Below are 17,085 nucleotides of genomic sequence, written 5' to 3' on the forward strand. Positions count from 1 at the left end.
AGAGATTTTGGAAGGTCCTGGGATAGGAGGAATATATTTCACAAGGGGAAGCATGTTAGTAATCGTGCTCAGAAGGCAGAATATGGCAGATTGAGCGAATTAGGAGACCCAGGTTTTCATAACTGCTATATCTTTCCCCTTTGGTACTACTGTCACACTCAAACTCTAGGCTTAACCAAGTGACTGTTTGGATGAGTGAGAAAAACTTGAAACCAGCAGAGGCTTGAAAATTTGCTTGTGCATTTCTGCCTTTTGTCTTTGATTCCTGCCGCTACCATGAGAACCTACCAGGCTAGCCTGCTGAAGGGAATGAAAGACACGTAGAAGAGAGCCAAGTTGTTCTAGCTGAACCTATACTAGACTAAACCATCCCCAGTCAACTTGCCAGCTAACTGCAGATGCCCAAGATGGCAAAATGAGCTGAGCCTATCCTAGATCAGCAGAATCTTTCAGCCAGACAGTAGACCCACAAGACATAATGATCACTAAGTTTATGTTACACAGCAAGAGTGAACTGATACAGACAGCATGTGTGATGAAATCTATTTACCATCTCAGTAGTAGAGTTCCTTTTAAAGAAGTTGGAGGCAAATTTGAAGGATATTCCCTCATTAATAGATTCATCTTTTTAGTGATATTCATAAAATCTCAGCTCGATGGACATCTCTAAATTGACAAACAGATAGAAAGAATAGCAGTGAGGTGATACCAATATGAGAATTCAACAAGTCAGTGTCTGAATCATTGAAAACAGCCTTGGTCAGAGATGTGATTATGCCATCTGCCTTAGTCTATTCTCACACGGCTAATAATGACATAACTGAGACTAGGAAATTTATAGAGGAAAGAGCTTTAATTGACTCACAGTTCAGCATGTCTGGGTAGGCCTTAGGAAATTTACAGTCACGGTGGAAGGGGAAAGAAACATGTCCTTCCTCATGTGATGTCAGGAAGGAGAAGAATGAGAGCCAAGTGAAGGGAGAAGCCCCTTATAAAACCATCAGATCTCATGAGAACTAACTCACTATCACAAGAACAGGATGGAAAAAACTGTTCCCATGATTCAATTATCTCCACCTAGTTCCTCCCCACAACATGTAGGGGTTATGGAAACTACAATTCAAAATGAGATTTGGGTGGGGAAACAGTCAAAGCAGATCACCATCATAGACCAGCTCAGCCTCTTAAATGCAGAATGATGCCCAAGGAGACCACCCTTCACTTAGGAAGGAGTCTAGTTTAATTACATTTGATAATTAGATAACACTGCAATTAAAAATTACACATTAGATGAATGGGGGGATTCTCAGTGGTATTGGAGAAGAAAGGATTGATCTATGAGATGAATCAAGGACAACCCAACTAGTTGTAGGGTCTAGTTGTAGATGGGGAAATGTGAAAAAGGAGGCATCAAAGGTCATCACAACCTAGTCATTAATCTACTTAAAAACCTTCAATAGCTCCATGAAAACTTACGTGATGTCTCTACTAAAGTCTAAGTTCCATGAAGAACCAAATAGTTAAAGATAATCGTCATCATCATCACCATCATCAAATCTAACACTTATTGACTGCGTATTCTTATTACATGTCAGGCAGTGTACTAAGAAATTTGCCTTCATTAATTATCTTGTTTACTTTTTACAATATCCTTGGAAAATAGAAACTGATATTATCCCCATTTTACACATGAGAAACTGAAGTCTAGGGAACTTGAAGTGATTTGCTCATGGTCAGGAAACACAACGGAGTCAAAGTTCAAACAGAGGTCGTCCTCTGACTTGAAAACATTCATTCTTAAATATTATCCTATTCTTCCTCTCTTATTGGGATACATGCTAGCTCCCCCGTGTCAACTCAGGTTTGATATGGTATATACGATACATATTTGTTGAGTTAATGAATGAAGAAATGAGAAGAAAATAAATGAATAAAAGGATAAATTGACCACAAACGAGTAAGAGAATAATAGTACTAATGACAGAACCAAAACCAAAACCAAAACAAACAAACAAACAAACAAAAAAACAAAAACAAACAAAAAAAAAACTGAGAGAAGTCCTGCAAGGCGAAGGCAAGGAAACTTTGCATTTTATTATGGCAATAATAGAATGATAGTTCCTCCATGTGTTCAGGAAGAAATTAGCAAGATGACATTTGAAAAAGAAATTAAGTGAACACAGGTTTTTGGCATCTTTGATATAAAGAAAAATAGGTTATTTATATAGATAAGAATGACCTTTGTATATCTAGAAGCAAAAGGCAAAAAAAAAAAAAAAAAAAAAAAGGAAGAAAAAAATGTGGAAAAAAAAGGAGGTTACCAAAATGAGCCAGTGCTCTGGGAGTTCGTTGCTAAGAAAGAAGGCTTCACTAGGTTATGGTCAAACAAGGCCAGCTATAAAGCATTCTTCCCAGGGCACACCTGCTTCTATATTACCTCCCCTAATTAACAAGAACAGCTGAGAATTCATTGATTATGTCCGTATGTGTATTACTCACTCTGTCAGACCCTTGATAATGGAATTCATAATTTAATCTTCATGGAAACATTCTGAGTTTGATATCATTATTTCCATTTTACAGATGAAGTTCAGTGAGAGAAAGATCCTTCTGCTAAAAATGGTGGAAAGGTACAAACTTAGATCTGTCTAACACTAAAACTCTTAAACGCGTTTTTCTATATCGGGCAAACAAAACTGCCAGACCCTGACTGAAAGAGAGCATTCACGCCTCTTGCCTTCAACGGACAATCTCGAAGAAGAAACTTCTTTTTCCTCCAATACATTTTTCCAAGGAGAGAAACAGTAATAAACATTTCCAATCATGTGTACGTAAGTAGACTTAGTTGAATGATTATAGCCATAATTATTGATTCTTTTATTTAATTCCTTAAAAAGAAAGACATATACCTAACTTTGATTGAACTACCATAATATCATGAAGACAATATAAAACAGTTAAAACAGCAGTAAGTTGCCTTTTCTTTTCCAGCTCAGTGTCTTTATTCTTTTCCATCCTCAATAACTATCTATACCATTTTTGTCCATGTCAGACTATAAGGTTTGACTAAGAATTTGGTCAGCCCCATTATAACTCCTTGCGTGGCACACAAAGGTATTCTCCATGAGATGGAGTCCAAGTCACAGAAGGTTTTGCAGTGGAAAGTTGGAGTCTTTTCTTCACCCTTAGTTACATACTCTGGTGTTAATGGAAGGATTCCTCCATTCCTAATAGAATCTGGGAGAGAGTTAAGAATCCTATGATGGGCACCATGTGGAGACACAATTTGCTTGTTGTCCAACGAGCTGTTAGTCTACCTCTTTCCTGGAGTGTGAGTATAGATTTCACCAAACAAAAGCATTATCTTTCCCCTGTCTAATTCCTGTTTACTCTTTAAGGTTTTATAAGCAGGCACTTTTTACCGATATTTCAAGTTACTCCTGACTTTTGATCTTCTTTAATTGTCATCTAAGGATATGCATTATCTCCCCCAAGACATTGCAGTTTCTTGTAAGCAGGGATGCCCTAAACACGAGTTTGGGTGATGGCAAAACAAAATTGAGAAGAGAGACTCAGACTGAGAAACTTATTACACAAAATAGGGTAGGATAAGTAATAGGAGGCTGACCCAGCTATACTCTAAATGTGCCAGCAGAGCTTGGTAACCATGCAGGAAAGAGGTAGCAGCAGTCCAGTCAGGCAGGCAGTGTAACAGGGGGTTAAGAAGTCAGGCAGGGAGAACATGGTGATGAGCCTTCCAGATAAAGGTAATATGAATAGGTGGTCAGCACCAGAGGATAAGAATGGCTCCAGCGGGGCCTGGGTTTTATGAACAGGACGCCAGGTATCACGTTATAGGAAGGGGATCTGCCGGTGACAGATGCAGGCTCCAGAAGCATCAGAGTCCTGGAAAAGAAATAAAGACAGGAGAAAACAAGACAGAAACTCTAGAAGTTATTGAAGCTCAGAAATTTGGAGAAGTTGGACGAGGTCAAGGAGAATATGCCACATCTGCAGTCAGAATGATAGTCTTGAGCCCCTATGCCAGATATAGAGCAAAGTGCCTCCCATGTTAGTGTTAGTACCCAGATTGTCTCAGGGAGCCATTGATGAGGTTTATAGAAATTAAGCCATAGTACCCAGCTTGTCTCAGGGAGCCATTTATGAGGTTTATAGAAATTAAGCCAGTCCCTGAAATGACTGTAGATTACATATTTTTAAATTCCGCCATGGGTTTATATCTAGAGCTCTGCATGTAGAAGACACTTGATTACAATCACATAGAACTAAGTGTATTATATGTGCTAGACACTAGTCTAAGTGCTTGACATGAGTTATCTCATTTAACCACATCCTAGGATTGTATATACAATTATGCGCCAAATAACATTTTGGTCGACAATAGACCATATGTGACAGTGGTCCTAAAAGACCATAACATCATATTTTTACTGTACCTTTTCTATGTCTAGCTATGTGTAGATACACATATACTTACCATTGTGTTATAATTGCTTACAGTATTCAGTACACTAACCTGCTATACAGGTTTATAGCTTAGGAGCAATAGGTTATACTATATAGCCTGAGTATGTAGTAGGCTACACTATCTAGGTTTGTGTAAGTACACTCTATAACGTTTGTACAAAATTACCTAATGACACATTTCTAGAAATGTATCCCTGCCATTAAGCAATTAATTATTGTACTATTATTCTTATTTAATAGAAAGAAAGCCTAGCCGGGTGAGGTGGCGGGCGCCTGTAGTCCCAGCTACTCGGGAGGCTGAGGCAGGAGAATGGCGTAAACCCGGGAGGCGGAGCTTGCAGTGAGCTGAGATCTGGCCAGTGCACTCCAGGCTGGGCGACAGAGCGAGACTCCGTCTCAAAAAAAAAAAAAAAAAAAAAAAGAAAGCCAAGGCCCAAGCAGATGAAATAAATTGCCCAAGAGCTGGAAGCACTCCCCTTGAAAACCAGCACAAGACAAAGATGTCTTCTCTCACCACACCTGTACAACGTAGTATTGGAAGTTCTCGCCAGGGCAATCAGGCAAGAGAAAGAAAGAAAGGTATTTGAATAGGAAGAGAAGAAGTCAAACTATCTTTGTTTGAAGATGACATGATCCCATCTTCTCAGCCCAAAAGCTTCTTAAGCCAATAAGCAACTTCAGCAAAGTCTCAGGATACAAAATCAGCATGCGAAAATGGCTAGCATTCCTATACACCAACAAGAGGCAAACTGAGAGCCAAATCATGAATGAACTCCCGTTCACAATTGCCACAAAAAGAATATAATACCTAGGAATACAGTTAACAAGAAAAGTGAAGGACCTCTTCAAGAGGAACTACAAACCACTGCTCAAAGAAGTCAGAGAGGACACGAACAAACGGAAAAAATTCCATGCTCATGGATAAGAAGAATCAATATCGTGACAATGGCCATATTACCAAAAGTAATTTGTAGATTCAATGCTATTCTCCTTAAACTACCATTGACATTCTTCACAGAATTAGAAAAAACTATTTTAATATTCATATAGAACAAAAAAAAAAAAAAAAAAGCCCACAGAGCCAAGACAATCCTAAGCAAAAAGAACAAAGCTGGAGGCATCACACTATCTGATTTCAAACTATACTACAAGGCTATAGTAATCAAAACAGCACGGTACTGGTTCAAGAATAGATACATAGACCAACGGAACAGAATAGAGAACCCAGAAATAAGACCGCACAACTACAACCATCTGATTCTGACAACCTGACAAAAACAAACAATGAGGAAATAATTCTCTATTTAATAAATGGTGCAGGGAGAACTGGCTGGCCACAATATTCAACATTCTTAAAGAAAAGAATTTTCAACCCAGAATTTCATATCCAGCCAAACTAAGTTTCATAAGTGAAGGAGAAATAAAATCCTTTACAGATAAGCAAATGCTTAGAGATTTTGTCACCACTAGGCCTGCCTTACAAGAGACCCTGAAGCAAGCACTAAACATGGAAAGGAATATCCGGTACCAGCCATTGCAAAAACATGCCAAAATGTAAAGACCATCGAGGCTAGGAAGAAACTGCATCAACTAATGAGCAAAATAAACAGTTAATATCATAATGGCAGGATCAAGTTCACACATAACAATATTAACCTTAAATGTAAATGGACTAAATGCTCCAATTAAAAGACACAGACTGGCAAACTGGATAAAGAGTCAAGATCCATCAGTCTGCTGTATTCAGGAGACCCATCTCACATGCAGAGACATACATAGGCTCAAAATAAAGGGTTGGGGGAAGATTTACCAAGCAAATGGAGAACAAAAAAAGCAGGGGTTGCAATACTAGTCTCTGATAAAACAGACTTTAAACCATCAAAGATCAAAAGAGACAAAGAAGGCCATTACATAATGGTAAAGGGATCAAATCAACAGGAAGAGCTAACTATCCTAAATATATATGCACCAAATACAGGAGCACCCAGATTCATAAAGCAAGTCCTTAGAGACCTACAAAGAGACTTAGACTCCCATAAAATAATAATGGGAGACTTCAACACTCCACTGTCAACATCAGACAGATCAATGAGACAGAAAGTTAACAAGGATATCCAAGAATTGAACTCATCTCTGCAGCAAGCAGACCTAATAGACATCTATAGAACTCTCCACCCCAAATCAACAGTATATACATTCTTCTCAGCACCACATCACACTTATTCCAAAATTGACCACATAATTGGAAGTAAAGCACTCCTCAGCAAATGTACAAGAACAGAAATTATAACAAACTGTCTCTCAGACCACAGTGCAATCAAACTAGAACTCAGGACTAAGAAACTCAATCAAATCCGCTCAACTACATGGAAACTGAACAACCTGCTCCTGAATGACTACTGGGTACATAACGAAATGAAGGCAGAAATAAAGATGTTCTTTGAAACCAATGAGAACAAAGATACAACATACCAGAATCTCTGGGACACATTTAAAGCAGTGTGTAGAGGGAAATTTATAGCAATAAATGCCCACAAGAGAAAGCAGGAAAGATCTAAAATTGACACTCTAACATCACAACTAAAAGAACTAGAGAAGCAAGAGCAAACACATTCAAAAGCTAGCAGAAGGCAAGAAATAACTAAGATCAGAGCAGAACTGAAGGAGATAGAGACACAAAAAACCCTCCAAAAAAATCAATGAATCCAGGAGTTGGTTTTTTGAAAAGATCAACAAAATTGACAGACCGCTAGCAAGACTAATAAAGAAGAAAAGAGAGAAGAATCAAATTGACGCAATAAAAAATGATAAAGGGGATATCACCACCGATCCCACAGAAATACAAACTACCATCAGAGAATACTATAAACACCTCTACGCAAATAAACTGGAAAATCTAGAAGAAATGGATAATTTCCTGGACACTTACAGTCTTCCAAGACTAAACCAGGAAGAAGTGGAATCCCTGAATAGACCAATAGCAGGCTCTGAAATTGAGGCAATAATTAATAGCCTACCAACCAAAAAAAGTCCAGGACCAGATGGATTCACAGCTGAATTCTACCAGAGGTACAAGGAGGAGCTGGTACCATTCCTTCTGAAACTATTCCAATCAATAGAAAAAGAGGGAATCCCCCTAACTCATTTTATGAGGCCAACATCATCCTGATACCAAAGCCTGGCAGAGACACAACAAAAAAAGAGAATTTTAGACCAATATCCCTGATGAACATCGATGCAAAAATCCTCAATAAAATACTGGCAAACCGGATTCAGCAACACATCAAAAAGCATATCCACCATGATCAAGTGGGCTTCATCCCTGGGATGCAAGACTGGTTCAACATTCGCAAATCAATAAACATAATCCAGCATATAAACAGAACCAAAGACAAGAACCACATGATTATCTCAATAGATGCAGAAAAGGCTTTTGACAAAATTCAACAGCCCTTCATGCTAAAAACGCTCAATAAATTCGGTATTGATGGAACGTACCTCAAAATAATAAGAGCTATTTATGATAAACCCACAGCCAATATCATACTGAATGGGCAAAAACTGGAAAAATTCCCTTTGAAAACTGGCACAAGACAGGGATGCCCTCTCTCACCACTCCTATTCAACATAGTGTTGGAAGTTCTGGCTAGGGCAATCAGGCAAGAGAAAGAAATCAAGGGTATTCAGTTAGGGAAAGAAGAAGTCAAATTGTCCCTCTTTGCAGATGACATGATTGTATATTTAGAAAACCCCATTGTCTCAGCCCATAATCTCCTTAAGCTGATAAGCAACTTCAGCAAAGTCTCAGGATACAAAATTAATGTGCAAAAATCACAAGCATTCTTATACACCAGTAACAGACAAACAGAGAGCCAAATCATGAATGAACTTCCATTCACAATTGCTTCAAAGAGAATAAAATACCTAGGAATCCAACTTACAAGGGATGTAAAGGACCTCTTCAAGGAGAGCTACAAACCACTGCTCAGTGAAATCAAAGAGGACACAAACAAATGGAAGAACATACCATGCTCATGGATAGGAAGAATCAATATCATGAAAATGGCCATACTGCCCAAGGTAATTTATAGATTCAATGCCATCCCCATCAAGCTACCAATGAGTTTCTTCAAAGAATTGGAAAAAACTGCTTTAAAGTTCATATGGAACCAAAAAAGAGCCCGCATCTCCAAGACAATCCTAAGTCAAAAGAACAAAGCTGGAGGCATCACGCTACCTGACTTCACACTATACTACAAGGCTACAGTAACCAAAACAGCATGGTACTGGTACCAAAACAGAGATATAGATCAATGGAACAGAACAGAGTCCTCAGAAATAATACCACACATCTACAGCCATCTGATCTTTGACAAACCTGAGAGAAACAAGAAATGGGGAAAGGATTCCCTATTTAATAAATGGTGCTGGGAAAATTGGCTAGCCATAAGTAGAAAGCTGAAACTGGATCCTTTCCTTACTCCTTATATGAAAATTAATTCAAGATGGATTAGAGACTTAAATGTTAGACCTAATACCATAAAAATCCTAGAGGAAAACCTAGGTAGTACCATTCAGGACATAGGCATGGGCAAAGACTTCATGTCTAAAACACCAAAAGCAACGGCAGCAAAAGCTGAAATTGACAAATGGGATCTCATTAAACTAAAGAGCTTCTGCACAGCAAAAGAAACTACCATCAGAGTGAACAGGCAACCTACAGAATGGGAGAAAATTTTTGCAATCTACTCATCTGACAAAGGGCTAATATCCAGAACCTACAAAGAACTCAAACAAATTTACAAGAAAAAAACAAACAACCCCATCAAAAAGTGGGCAAAGGATATGAACAGACATTTCTCAAAAGAAGACATTCATACAGCCAACAGACACATGAAAAAATGCTCATCATCACTGGCCATCAGAGAAATGCAAATCAAAACCACAATGAGATACCATCTCACACCAGTTAGAATGGCGATCATTAAAAAGTCAGGAAACAACAGGTGCTGGAGAGGATGTGGAGAAATAGGAACACTTTTACACTGTTGGTGGGATTGTAAATTAGTTCAACCATTCTGGAAAACAGTATGGCGATTCCTCAAGGATCTAGAACTAGATGTACCATATGACCCAGCCATCCCATTACTGGGTATATACTCAAAGGATTATAAATCATGCTGCTATACACATGCACACGTATGTTTATTGCGGCACTATTCACAATAGCAAAGACTTGGAATCAACCCAAATGTCCATCAGTGACAGACTGGATTAAGAAAATGTGGCACATATACACCATGGAATACTATGCAGCCATAAAAAGGATGAGTTTGTGTCCTTTGTAGGGACATGGATGCAGCTGGAAACCATCATTCTTAGCAAACTATCACAAGAACAGAAAACCAAACACCACATGTTCTCACTCATAGGTGGGAAATGAACAATGAGATCACTTGGACTCGGGAAGGGGAACATCACACACCAGGGCCTATCACAGGGAGGGGGGAGGGGGGAAGGATTGCATTGGGAGTTATACCTGATGTAAATGACGAGTGGATGGGTGCTGACGAGTTGATGGGTGCAGCACAGCAACATGGCACAAGTATACATATGTAACAAACCTGCACGTTATGCACATGTACCCTAGAACTTAAAGTATAAAAAAAAAAAAAAAAAAAAAAGAACTGGCTGGCCACATGAAGAAAATTGAAATTGGACTACTTCCTTATACCACATACAAAAATCAACTCAAGATGGATTAAAGACTTAAACATAAAACTGGAAACTATAAAAGCTGTGGAAGAAAATCTAGGCAATACCATTCAGGACATTGGCATGGGCAAACACTTCATCACGAAAACATCAAAAGCAATTTCAATAAAAGCAAAAATTGACAAATGGGATCTAATTACAGAACTTCTTCACAGCAAAAAAAAACCTATCATCAGAGTGAACTGTCAACCTACAGAATGGGAAAAAAAATTTTGCAATCTATCCATCTGACAAAGGTCTAATATCCAGCATCTACAAGGAAAAAAAATAAATAATGCCATTAAAAAGTGGGCAAAGGACACGAACAGACACTTCTCAAAAGAGGACATACATGCACCAAATAAACATACGAAAAAAAGCTCAAAAGCACTGATCATTAGAGAAATGCAAATCAAAACCACAATGAAATAGCATTTCATGCCAGTCAGAATGGCTATTACTACTAAGTCAAAAGCAAAAAAAAAAAAAAAAAAAAAAAAAAAAAAAAAAAAAAAAAAAAAAACAGATGCTGCAAGGTGACAGAGAAAAAATAATGCTTTTGCACTTTTGGTGGGAATGCAAATTAGTTCAACCAATTTGGAAGACAGTGTGGCTATTCCTCAAAGACAGAGAGGCAGAAATACCATTTGACCCAGCACTCTCATTACTGGGTATATACTGAAAGAAATATAAATCATTCTATTATAGAGATACATGCAGCAATATTCACAATAGCAAAAAGATGGAATCAAACTAAACACCCATCAGTGATAGACTGGATAAAGAAAATGTGGTACATATACACCGTGGAATACTATGTAACCATAAGAAGGAATGAGACCATGTCCTTCGAAGGGACATGGATGGAGCTGGAAGCCATTAACCTCAGCAAACTAACACAGGACAGAAAATCAAATACCGCATGTTCTCACTTATAAGTGGGAGCTGAACTATGAGAACACACGGAAATGTGAGGGGGAATAACACACACTGGGGGCCTGTCAGAGTGTGGGTGGGGAGGAGATAGAGCATTAGGAAGAATAGCTAATGCTGGGCTGAATATCTAGGTGATGGAATGAACTGTGCAGAAAACCACCATGGCACACATAATCTATGTAACAAATCTGCACATCCTGCGCATGTACCCCTGAACTTAAAATTAAAAATAAATGAATAAATTGCCCAAAGTAATGCATTGTGCAAATAGTGAAGCTGGAATACAGATTCAAACAGCTTGTCAACAAAACCCAGTCTTAAAGCCATATTGCCAATCTTGGTCATACAATTTTATACAAAAAAAATTTGCTGAAGTCTTATGTGGCAGACTCTGTGCTAGCTATTAGTGTCTCAACAACAAAAAATATATATAGGTAACATCTATGCCTGTAAGGAGCTTAAAGTATAATGCATATACGATGCATTAAAGGTAGAAATACTTACTACAGCACTCTGATAGGAGGCTAGAGGGTGCCATGAGAGCACTTAGCACAGGAACCGAATACTCCCCAAAGGTGAGGCCGCTTAGGTGAAGTGATGAATGATTAGAGGTCATAAAAGCAAAGGATGGAGAGGAAGGGGAAAGAACAACTTGTTCAAAGCTCCAAAGGCAAAAAGGAGTATAATTCTTTCAAGTTACTGAAGGTCACTCTGCATGACAGAAGTTAAGAGTATATAAAACGATAAGAGAAATCAAACAAGAGATGTCACTAGAGAAGTGGACAGAGGCCCGATTATGATTATGCAGGGCCAAGGAGGTGACATTCAGGAGTCTGGACTTCATGTTGAGAGAAAAACTAGGAAAGGATTTAAAGAAGGCAGTAATGTGACCAGATGTGTATTTTGGAAAAATTACTTTGACTTCTGTGTGGAAAGAATGAATAGATGGATGAGTGAATAGATGGAGGGATGGACTGATGGACAGAAAACCAATTCTTGTTCTTCCTACTTCATGAAACAGATTTAAGTAGGTTTCATTGTTCCTACAGCCCATCTGCCTCTCAGTTTTCTGATAGAAACTAGAGCCCAGAAGATATCACCAGAGGCCAAGTCTACCAGCAGGAAAATGATCTTATAAAAAAAGAATGGTTTTCACTTAACGGTGGGTTATTTCCATGCTCTGTATGGACTCTTATGCTCCCATCCCAGCAAGAAACTTGCTATAGTTCCAACAAGTCTTCTACAACCAACCACTGCTATTGCAGTAACTGTAAACATATGTTTTCTGCTTTTCCCACATGTACCACAACCTGTACCACAGGTTGAAGCTCAATGCAGAGAAAAAAGGGCACAGAGGAAGTCTGGAATGTCTGGTGTCATACCAGCCATGCAAAAGGTCTTGGCCTTATGTGATAAATCATACCTTCCACATCTGTTGGTGGGAGAATTGAAAGAGGGCACATCTCTTCTGTGTGTGGCCTAATGGTTCTCTTCCAACACTAAACAAGTCCATTTAAAGCACAGGCTGGCAGGGGTCACCTTCACCATGACACATGTTTTAACAATCCAGGTGCTCATAGAACATAAAAGTTCTGTAACTGTAAAGAACCAAACAGCTTTGAAGAGCCTATGCTAATGCTTTTCTGAAGGGATTATGTGTAGACAACTCTAATTGTTGCATTGAACCTATGCCCCTCTTTGCTTCCCTCCTACCTGTCTTTCTCATATGTACATGCCTTCTCTACCCTTTTACCTCAGGTTGTCCTCCACGCAGAAAACTAAGTGGGAGAGAGGGGCCTATAATACTGACTCACCTTAAGCACCAGCAGACAAAGCAAAAGGTGATTATTTTAGATCTCTTTCACAAGAAAATGTGCAGCCTAGAAACAGAAAGGGCAAAAGATCAGAAAAAAGAAAACAAGAAACATGCTAGACATTTTTACTTTTCTATAAGATGAAGTTAAGACATTTTTACTTATTAGCAAGACTAGTTTAAGAAAATTCTTCAGTCATTACGTCTATAAAAATGATGCAATATTAACATCATACCAAAATGACAGATGCAGATATCAGTAGGGAGAACATATTAAACAGTATAAAGGGCTCTAAAAATGCAAAGCATTATGGCTAGGTTTTATGGGGGGTTTTTTTGTTTATTTCTTTGGGTTTTCATAAAAAATATTTTATGAGTACATAGTAGGAGTATATGTTTATGGGGTATATGGGATATTTTGATATAAGCATGCATTGTGTAATAATCACATCAGGGTACATGAAGTATCAATCACCTCGCACATTTATCTTTTGTGTTACAAGCAATCCAATTACACTTTTAGTTATATTAAAATGTATAGTTAAATTACTGACTACAGTCATCCTGTTGTGCTATCAAATACTAGATCTTACTCATTCTTTCTAACTATTTTTTTGGCCTCTTTATCCCCACTACTCTCCATTCCCCTGGTACCCTTCCCAGCCTTTGGTAACCATCCTTCTACTCTCCATCTCCATGAGTTCAACTGTTTTAATTCTTAGGTCCCCAAAATAAGTGAGAACATGTGAAGTTTGTCTTTCCATTCTTGGATTATATCACTTAACATAATAACCTCCAGTTTTATACATGTTGTTGCAAATGACAGGGTCTCATTAGTTTTTATGGTTGAATAATACTCCATTGTGTAAATATACTGTATTTTCTTTGTTCATTTGTCTGTTGATGGACACTTAGGTTATTTCCAAATCTTGGCTATTGTGAGTAGTGCTGCAGTAACCTTGGGATGCAGGTATCTCTTCATTCAATACATTGATTTTCTTTGTCTTGGGGGGCGGGTATCTACCTAGCAGTGGGATTGATGGATCATATGATAGCTCTGTTTTTAGTTTTTTGAGGAACTTCCAACATGATCTCCATAGTGGTTGTACTAATTCACATTTCAACAACAGTGTATGAGGGTTCTCTTTTCTCTTCATCCTTGAAAGCATTTGTTATTGATTGTGTTTTGGATAAAAGTTATTTTAACTGAGATGAATTGAGATGTCATTATCATTTTGATTTGCGTTTCTCTGATAAGTGATGCTGAACATTTTTATATGCCTCTTTGCCATTTATACGTCTTCTTTTAAGAAATGTCTATTCATATCTTCTGCTCATTTTAAAAATTGGATTATTGTATTTTTCCTATAGAGTTTGCTTGAGCTCCTTATATACTCCATTTATTAACCCCTTATTAGATGGGTAGTTGCAAACATTTTCTCCCATTCTGTGGGCTGTTTTCTTTACTTGGTTGATTGTTTCCTTTGCTGTGAAGAAACATTTTAGCTTGATATGATCCCATTTTCCGTTTTTGCTTTGGTTGCCTGTGCTGGTGGGATATTACTCAAGAAATTCTCACCTAGTGAATGTTCCGAAGAGTTTCTCCAATATTTTCTATTAGCAGTTTCATAGCTTGTGGTCTTAGATTTAAGTTTTTAATCCATTTTGATTTTATTTTTGTGTATGGCAAGGGATAGAGGTTTAATTTGATTCTTCTGCATATAATATCCAGTTTTCACAGCATCGTGTATCACACAGACTGTCCTTTTCCCAATGTTTGTTCTTGGCACCTTTGTGGAAAATGAGTTCACTGTAGATGTATGTATGGCTTTGTTTCTGAGTTCTCTATTCTGTTAATTTCATTGGTCTATGTGTCTGTGTTTATGCCAGTACCATGCTCTTTTTGTTACTATAGCTCTGTAGTGTAATTTGAAGTGAAGCAACATAACCCCCCCAGTATTGTTCTTTTTGCTCAGGATAGTTTTGAATATCTGGGTCTTTTGTAGTTCCACATAAATTTTAGAATTTTTTTTTTCTATTTCTGTGAAGAATGTCATTGATATTTTGATAGAGATTGTAGTAAATCTATATATTGCTTTGGGTAGTATGGATATTTTAATATTAATTCTTCCAAACCATAAACATGTAATACCTTCCATTTTTTGTATCCCCTTCCACTTCTTTTATCAATGTTTTACAGTTTTCATTGTAGAAATATTTCACTTCTTTTGTTAAATGAATTCCTAGTTATTTAATTTTATACACAGCTATTGTAAATGGAATTACTTTCCTGATTTCTTTTCAGATTGTTTGTTGTTGGCATATAAAAATGCTACTGATTTTTGTATGCTGATTTTGTATCCTGCAACTTTACTGAATGTGTTTATTAGTAATAGTAGTTTTTTGGTTGGGTCTATAGGGTATTCCAAATATAAGATCATATCATAAGCAAAAAAGGATAACTGGACTTCTTCCTTTCCAATTTGGATGCCTTTATTTATTTCTCTTGTCTGATTGGCCTAGCTAGGACTTTCAGTACCATGTTGAATAATAGTATTGAAAGTGGGCATCCTTGTCATGTTCAACATCTTAAAGGAAAGGGTTTCTGTTTTTTTCCCATTTGTTATGATACTAGTTGTGAGTCTGTCACATATGGTTTTTATTATGTCTATGCCATTTTTTTAGGGTTTTATCATGAAGATGTGGAATTTTTTAAAATGCTTTGTCAGCATCAATTGAAATGATCATATGGTTTTCATCCTCCATTCTGTTGATATGCTGTATGACACTGATACATTTGCATATGTTGAATGATTTTTGCATCCCTGGGATAAATCCCACTTGGTCATGATGAATGATCTTTTTAATGTGTTGCTGAATTCAGTTTGCTTGTATATTGTTGATGATTTTTGTATTAATATGCATCAGAGATATTGACCTGTAGTTTTCTTTTTTTGGTGTCTCTTTGGTTTTGGTAGCAGGGTAATACTGGCCTCACAGAATGAATTTGGAAGTACTACTTCCACCTCTATTTTTCATAATAGTTTGAATAGGATTGGTATTGGTTCTTTAAATGTTCAGTAAAATTCAACAGTGAAGCCACCAAGACCAAGGGTTTTTTCTGCTGGGAGATGTTTTTTATTATGGTCTTGATCTTATTACTTGCTATTGCTCTGTTCCGGTGTTGAATTTCTTCACGGTTCAATCTTGGTAGGCTGTGTGTACCTAGAAATTTCTTTATTTCTTCTAGGTTTTCCAATTTATTCACATACAGTTGCTCAAGTAGTCTCTAATTTGACCACTAATTTGAGTTTCTGCAGTATAGGTTGAATGTCTCCTTTTTCATCTCTAATTTTTTTGGGGTCGTCTCTCTTTGTTTCTTAGCTAATCTGGCTAAAAGATTGTCAATTTTGTTAATCTTTTTCAAAAAACCCAACTTTTAGTTTCTTTTATCTTTTCTATTGTTTTTCATTTCAATTTAATTTATTTCTGCTCTGATCTTTGTTATTTCTTCTACTAACTTTGGATTTGGTTTGCTCTTGCTTTTCTAGTTCTTTAGGATGCATTGCTGTGTTGTGTATTTGAAGTTTTTCTTCTTTTTTGATATAGGCACTTACAGCTATAAACTTCACTGTTAGTACTGCTTTTGCTGTATCCCATAGCTTTCGGAATGTTGTGTTTCCATTACAATTTGTTTCAAAAAATTTTTCAGTTTTCTTATTAATCTCTTCATTGATCTACTGGTTATTCAGGAGTACATCATTTAATGTCCATTTATTTGTATAATTTCCAAAAGTCATCAATATTGATTTCTAGTTTTATTTCATTGTGGTCAGAGAAGATGAGAAGATACTTAATATTATTTTAATATTGTTGAATGTTTTAAGACTTGTTTTGTGGACTAACATATGGTCCATCCCTGAGAATGTTCCATTTGTTAAGGGAAAGAATGTGTATTCTGTAGTCATTGGATAAAATATTCTGTAATTAACTATTAGATCATTTGATCTACAGTGCAGATTAAGTCCAATGTTGCTTTGTTGATTTTCTGTTTGCAAGATCTGTCCAGTGCTGAAAGTAGGGTGATGAATTGT

This window comes from Macaca thibetana, chromosome 14 (assembly GCF_024542745.1).
Source record: "Macaca thibetana thibetana isolate TM-01 chromosome 14, ASM2454274v1, whole genome shotgun sequence".
NCBI lineage: Eukaryota > Metazoa > Chordata > Mammalia > Primates > Cercopithecidae > Macaca > Macaca thibetana.